This window comes from Salvia hispanica, chromosome 3, assembly GCF_023119035.1.
Source record: "Salvia hispanica cultivar TCC Black 2014 chromosome 3, UniMelb_Shisp_WGS_1.0, whole genome shotgun sequence".
Classification (NCBI taxonomy): Eukaryota; Viridiplantae; Streptophyta; class Magnoliopsida; order Lamiales; family Lamiaceae; genus Salvia; species Salvia hispanica.
Genome location: NC_062967.1, coordinates 18,934,963 through 18,943,489, shown reverse-complemented (window position 1 = coordinate 18,943,489; position 8,527 = coordinate 18,934,963).

The window sequence follows — 8,527 nt, the reverse complement described above, 5'->3', positions numbered from 1 at the left end:
ACAAAAGTATAGGCTATTAGTGTGATATTTGAGCTTTTGAGAACTGATTTCGAGAGGAGAAGGGAAATGTCATCATGCAATAAATCTATATTTGGAGGAGGCGGATTTTTATGTGGAAAAGGCAGAAAGTGAGCGAGAAACATAAAAAAAAATCGAAGTTAAAAAGTCTAACTTGGATTATAGTTCCTCCGTCCCATTAAATATGCAACATTTGGAAATTAGTACAAGTTTTTATATAGAGTTGTTTTGTGAATTAATGAAGAGAGAGTAAAGTAAGAGAGATGAAAAAGTAGAGATAGAGATGTTTCTATTTTAGGAAACGTTTTATTTTTATTGGGACAAACTAAAAAGAAAAACGTTTCATTTTTAATGAGACAAAGAGAGTACAATACAACTGGACTTAAACATATTAAAATTTCCAATTATTCCCTGTAACCTAATTAATATAACAACAAATATTATTGACGGATTGTCGATTAGATATCCATGGCTAATTGCTGAAATTAATTTCTTATATTTCCTCAATTCAATTTAAAGTGGATTTTTTTTGGCACAAATTTTTATAGAGTTGAGTTGTGTGTAAAATAGAGAAAAATATAAAATAGCAAATGGAATAAAGTTTTTATTATTAGAAACATATCATTTTGAGTGGGACTAAAGGAGCAATAAATTTATCGATAGACTCAATCCATTGGTAATTCAACAAGTTGTCAATTCAGTCCGGCCACATCTTTATCTCTTTTTATTTTTCTCCCATGACATTGGCAAATCACAATGCTATCACCCTCTATACACATCTCTCCAATGAATTTGCACTATTCACTACTCCCTCCGTCCACTTGTAAGGTTTAAATGATATATGAGTGGAATAGAGTTAGTGGCAAGTTGGATCTCTTTACCATTTGTACTAATTATGAACGGCAGATGCATCATATTCGCATATGTATGTCGTAATAATAGAATTAATGACCCTTCTGTTCATTATTTCTATTACTGATATCTCTGTTTTAATCTGTTTAATAAGAGTATGCATTTTCTTATCTGGGAAATATTTTCCTCTCTATAAGGGAGACCCGTTCTTACTGACAATACATTAGTTACTCTATTTTTAATATCTCACTTATTTGACATTATACATTAAAACTCGTGTATCAATTAAAAATGCATACGTATAAAGAGGGAGTAGTAATTAATTGGAAATGCTCTAAGTATCTAACTCCCAAATTTGAACCGATTCCGTAAAGGGGTGAGATCCCCAGCTGTGTATAAAAACACCAAATGCTGCGCTCACATATATATATATGAACAAAACGCAACTTCTCTCCTCTTTCTCTATCTTCCATTTTTTTAATATTTTATTCTTATTTTTATACTTTAAATAATGAAGCCACTATATGAATCGAATAATAAACTCTAAAATATTTAAAATATTTTATTTTATTTTATTCTTTCGTTCAAGTACTAAAATATTTGTGAAATCTTCAGATCTTATGAGCTAAATAATAATTTCAAGAATAATTACTATATACTTAATATCTAAATATATCTAAAGTATTCTTGTTTTTAAAAATATAAAAACAAGAATAAATATATCCAAATAAAAAGAAAGGAGGTGAAGAAGATTGCGTCTCTACTCTCTATCAATATCTTCATTTTTAAAGGTATAAAAAGGAAAATAGAGAAAGAGGAGAGAAGCTGCGTTTTTTTCAAATATATGTTCATTTTGAGCACAATATTTGGTGTTGTGTTTTAATACACAGCAGGGATCTCACCCCGTTAATCTCTGGAGGTGGATCCCCTACTGTGATTTAAATCACAACATAGAATGTTGTGCTTAGAGATTCCGGTTTACCCGCCCGTGCTTCCCGTTTACACTCCCGCCCCGGCCCCGCTTTTGTTCAAACAGGTTCCAGCCCCGGGACGTGGCCCCGGGATTGGCCACCGGATAGCCGTTTTGGGATTTTCAGCATTTTTTTTAAAATTTGTTTTTTAAATTTTAAAAAAACAAATTTTTTTTTTTACTTTCCAAAAAATTTTATCCGTTTTTTCCCCCTTTTATTTTTTTTTAATTTTTTTTTCCCCCAAAATTTACATTTTTCATCTTAAATACCCCCCTTTTCCCCACCAAAAAATTTTACACCACACTACACAATTCTCATCTAAATTTTTATCAATTCTCAAACTTTCACTCTTACAAAAAAAAATCCGGCTCCCGGGGATCACCCCCCGGTTTCCCCCGGTTGTAAAACCCCCGGTGGGTTTCCCCGAGTTATTCCCCTCAAAAAAGCAATTTCCCCCTCCCAAAACCCCAAAGGGTTTTCAAGTTGGGTTGGGTACCGGGCCTTTCCCGGTGGGCACCAAGATTCCCCCGATGGGGGGGTACGGGTGGACACCCAACCCGGATCCCGGGGGGCCTCAAAGTTCCCCTGGGACCCCCTCCCCTTTCCCCTGGGCCCAACCCCCTACCTCCGGGGGAGATGGATCAATTAAAAACCCATTTGATCTTCCTCCGAAGATCCAGGGTTTGGGGGAAAAAAAACCCGGGGGAGGGTTTTGGGGTGCCGCTCTCGCCGGGTACAATGTATACCGGCCCAAATTTTCCATCATGCGCAAGAGAGAATGGTGCGCAAGCCATATTCGAGCCAACGACGAAATCCAAAAGTTCCGGGGGATTACCTCAAGAAGAGCGGATGGCGGGGAGCGGCAAGAGCGAGCTTGACATCATCGGTGCCGCCTTGGCGACCTACCAATCCATGAATTTGAAACCGTTCAAGTACCTCGGTTGTTGGCGGGAGTCGCGCCATCATCCGAAGTATAAGGGAGCGTAGTATCCTCCTCGGCCAAACGGTTGAGGTCGGTAGCCCTATCCGACAAGCGCCTCCGATGAGGCGGCTACCCGGCTTGCCGGAACTAACTTGGGTAGCCGAGCTGGACAGCGTTCCTGAGCGCAAGGAAGGAAAAGAGCGATGGCCAACCACCGTCGCGCTCCGCTCTATCCGCCCCCAATCCCGCTCCCGCTCCTGCTCCTTTGTGCCACCTCAACCCCGACCAACTCGTTGTGGACCCTCTTGGTCGACTCGTACGGCCGATGAGTCAACATGACTCCCAGACCAACTTGCAACACATGTGGCAGATGATACGAGGGTCTCGAAGAACATTGGGGCTAGAGGACTAGTCTTCCACGAGGGTATTTTTTAGTCTTTAATTATGTAATTTTAATTTGTAAGATTTTTTTATGTATTTTTTATATTTTATTTTATTTTTATATTTTATAAATGTTTTTATTATTTTAATTATTTTAATTGAATAATAGAATGGTGGGACCTTTGAGCTTGTCCTTGCAGGAAGAGCATGAGTATGAGTGTTGTGCTCTTGCCTAAGAGCGAGGAGTAAAAGTGGGTCCGGGCCCACGTCCGTGCTCTTGCCAAAGAGCACGGATGTGAATGCTCTTAACACGCAAAACTTTAGGAATAAAACGCAACATCCTTTCATTCTCTCTCTTCTTTTTTTAAATTAATTTTGTCATCCTTCTCTTTCCCTTTTTTTTCAATATATCCATTCTTGTTTTATACTTTAAATTACTGAAATCTTAAGTATACGATTATATGAATTTTTGGAATTTATTTCGACATCATGGTGGAAAATATGAGGAGCCAACATACGAATTATAGCGCAGAGCGGCAAATCGCACGGACGCTTTGGGTGGCACGCCGAATAATAAAAAATATGCAAAAAATGAGAAACGAGATAAAAGACTTTAATTAGGGTGTATGCATGCTAATTAGTAGTTCTCTCGCGCTAATTGTGGTGTTAGTAGGTCTCTCGTCAGTTGTTTTGTGAGACTCTAATTTTAGAACAAGGATTTATCAAGTTGCAAGATCTTGTTAAGCGAACGAAGTAGACATTCTTTTAAGTTTTAAGTATCGTTCATGAAAAATTATGGGCTTTGTACCCGATGATGCTTAAATGCTTCGACATGAAATGAATGATTGTCATGTGATGCACTATTTTTAGCACTAAATAAACACTGCAAGTATCGAGTATATATAGTATAGCTAAAGGTCGATGCTAGAATATCGAACACGGGAAAACAAACACAAAGTGTCTATCCTCTACTAAAACTCAATTCTTATCTACGGAGAACCGAAAGATTTTGAAAACTTTTGAAAGCGAGAAAATATTTGAAAGCAAATAACGATTAGATGCAAATAAATCACGGAGATAAAAGTATAGAGATAAGGGAATTCCGGGAGTTGTGCGTTCACGGTTATGGTTATACAAATTCCAAACTACGATACCCTATACGAGTTATTGCTTTGATAGAACGAGTCACCTAGCTTATGCTCATGCGATACAAACGTTGATTACAATATTAGGGTTGTCAATCCTAACACGTAACTCCAAAAAGCTCCTAAGACCCTTGAAAAGTCATCACTCTCATACGGTGTCGTTTTAAGGGAAGCTAAAGTGCGTCTACTAAGTGAACCTAACTCGCTAGAACTCTCTCACAGTTATGAAACAAGTTGTATTAAATCATACATAATTGTGTCACTCAATCATGTAGCATCAAGATTAATTAGGGAAGAAACAAAGTAAAAACAAAACGGATATTAAATAGAAACTGGAATTATATAACCAAAACTAACACATCCCTAGAATCCTATGAGTTTAGTTACACATAATGGAATAAGCTAAACACATAGATTGAAGGGAAGACAATTTGAACATAAAACTAAGCAAATAAAATCCGTAGGTTGACTCCTTGTCGTTCTTGATGTTTTTGAAATCCTTCTTCAACTCCTTGCACAATGACGTATTCTATCTTTTAATCTCGGGAATTTATGTTGCAAAAGAAGCTCTAGGATTAGGGTTGGAGGAGGAGTCTTGGAGACTCCCTTTTTGGGGGCTATGGAAGGGTGAATTCTATGAATTAGGTTATGGGGTCTATATAGGCTTGAGAACGATGTCCAAATTTTGTTTACATTCTATGTAATTTTGGCCCTCGAGTTTGTTTTTCTTAAGAATTCGGAAAGAGGATTGAGTGACATTTTGACGATTTAGTTTGCCGCAAAACGAATATTTACTATTTGTCATAAACTTATGTAATGAAATTGAAGAGATTAACCATAAAACTTTTCAAATTCTCACAAGCTGTAAAATTAAAATTTTGTACCCTCAAGCAAAGGTCAATACGCATTAAAATTTTAACATTTTTACTTGTCACAACACCGACGAATAGTCCGGAGACATGAGCATGGCATGGCCGCCAAATGTTGCCTAAGCACGACCATCAGATTTGCATTATCGAGAATCTTGTTTCTACAACTACTCCCATAACAATGTTCATGGATTGATAACTAGACCAAGCTATCTCGTAAGTTGTTTGGACTTAAACTCGTAATTTCTTAGGATTATTGTCCCCACGCATGGGTGGCGATAATATTGGAAACTACTTTCTAGTCCATACTATTTACATATGAGAAGTTCACTTATACGAACTCGCTATTTCTTAGGATTATTGTCCCCACAACATGGGTGACGATAAGATTAAGAAATTAGCTTCATAAGTTGTGGACTAATCGATGGAGACAATATAAAAACTTAGTTCGTAATTATCGCTTAGATATTTGAGCTATGGATGAAAATAGTACTCCCTCCGTCCCGCTTAAGAGAACACGTTTTCCTTTTTAGTTTGTCCCAACAAAGATGATACATTTCTTTTTCCTGAAATTTTTTTTTTCTCCAATTAATACACTCAACCATTTTTTCTCACTCCTATTAAAATATCCATCTTTCTTTATCTCTTTACTTTAATATTTACACCCACCTTTTTTCTCTCCAATTAAACACTTTAACCAATAATTCCTAAAATCTCGTGCCAGCTAAGAAATGTGTCATCCTAGCCGGGACGGAGGAGTATAATAACATCATGGTTTAGTCGTTATCGTGTCGTGTCAAGCTAACTTACTATCATTAACGAGATATGACTTTTTTGGGTACACGATAACACGCCGAACCGACACGAACCCGTTGGGTTGGGACACGATAAGAACCCGATGGTTCGGGTTGGGTTGGGACACGATTGGGTTGAGTCGATAATGGGTTGACACGATAATGAGCCAATCCGTATGATTTGTGATCCTACCTTGAAGGGACCAAAGTATCATGGGCTTAACTTGAGCTGGTGGTCACACAACGTATTTTGCCTATAGGGTTGTAGTTTCAAATAGACCCAATCACCAATGACAACTGACGGTCGGAGCGGTGCCGATCATGATGTATATTAGGCTGAGTTTAGGGTTAAGCCGAAATTTTGCCAAGTCATGCCTTCGGCATGCCACATGGGATAAGTTTTACGGAAATATGCCACCGAGTCGGGTAGTTTGAGAAATTTGCACGATCCGATAAAGTTCGTGACTTTAGCGCAACTTTTATAGTTTGTGGGAAAAGCCAAACTTTCTCCAAAGTTTATAACTTTTTAGGCAATTTGCCCTTTAAGATTTTCACTGTTGTTTCATTGTTGAAGTACTTTGATATTAAATTTACTTTTTATATTCTAGAGTTCATTCTCTATATATTTCCCTAATTATAGTTTGTTGGAATAAACACAAAATTCCCAAAATACAAACTCCCAACTGCATGCATAAATTTAGGGATGTCAAACGGGCCAATCCACTCGGGTTATCGTTGCTGGGTGCGGGCTTTGGCAAATTTTTTAGGTTGTGAATTTTTAACCCTAATCCACTATTCGGGCCAAAAAGCTTATGGAAAAACTCAATAAAAATTATCTAAAAAATTGCTACTTTAAAAGTGTATTTTTTTAACATAATGGAATAAGGAAAATATCTTATGATTCTTATCTAGTGACTCTTCAGACTCTTACAACGTCTATGATTCTATCATTAGCTAGCTCAATCATCTAAATATTGCAACAATTTTAATTAAATGTTAACATATTCTCCATCCATCTACGAAAAATACACAAGATTGTAAATGATACGAGTTTTAATGGATTGTGGGGTACATATTTAAAATGATACGTAGGGTTGATATTGGTTGAAATTTTTTTTTCAACTTAATCTATTTTGTTGGACGAACCAAAATGACAAAATTCATCTATTTTTTGTGGACGGAAGGAGTATATAATAGAATAAAAAGGGCTTACACTATCAAAATTTAGTGGAAATAAAAAAATTAATTAAAAAACGGGTGGAGCATAGCATCGAAAACCAAACTCAATACTTAACATAGCAACATATCTAGGAAAATAACACTCTAAACTTTCTGGAACAAATTGAAAAAATAAAAAATAGGTAATTATATGTGGCCACATTATGACGGGCCATAAATTGGTTTAGTGAAAAGAAAATCGATTTATGTATAATTCGATTTACTGCCCGTTAATATTACTATTACGTATCCTTTAGTAACGTTTTGAATAACTAGTATTAACACTCGTGCTATGCACGGGATATAAGAATTTTAAAAAATGAATATACAATAAAATGAATAGATAGAAAATATGTGTAAGTAAGATCAAAGTGTAAAAATCATATAATTGAAATAAGCAAATATCTCAACAAATGTGATAAAAAAAATATATCCATGTACATCCATTTTGATTAACGATAGACGAACAAATGATACTATATGGTCGTCCATGAATTAGTTTGATCGGAACAATACCACTCTTAGCTATTGAACTTTGGAACCGATACACTGCATTAGCTACACAAAAATAAATTAAAATTAGTAAGTTCAAACACAAAATTATTATAATCGAAATTTGTGATCTACATTTAATTTATAACAAACTATCTGCTTAAAAATAATGCAGATAATTTTAAAAAAACATCTCATAATATTCTTATATACAATATATTAAATAAAAACATGCCGAAATATAAGAAATATAAAAGCCTCCCAAATATAAGAAATAAAACTACAACCAAATATATTAAAATCAATGGTGCAAATGGAGTATGAAATAACTTAAAATCTCATATTAAAACAGCCCAAATAGATGAAAACCATGAACCAATTGTAAATTAAATAGCAACCCAATAACAATAAAATAGGCCCAAATGAAATTTTTATTAGCACTAAATAAACTTGCAAGTATACAAAATATATATAGTATAGTTAATGGTCACTACAGGATATAGAACACGGGGAAAACAAACACAAATTGTGTACCTTCTTCTACTATTTGGAAAACCGAAAGATTTAAAAATTTTGAAAATAAAAACTTGTAAAAATAGAAATAAACAACTAGCGAGATAAAACATATATGAGATAAGGGAATTCCAGGGATGTGCTTTCAACTGTTATGGTTATACAAATTCCAACTACAACACGTTCATATTTCGTAGGGACAGTCACCTAAGTTTTGCCCATGGGGCACAAGCGTAGATTACATACACTAGGGGGCGTCAATCCTAGGTTTTTAACTCCCCGACTCCTAAGACCCTGAAAAATCCACTCATAACGGGTCATTTTAAAGGAGAAAATTTAATTGTTTAACTCC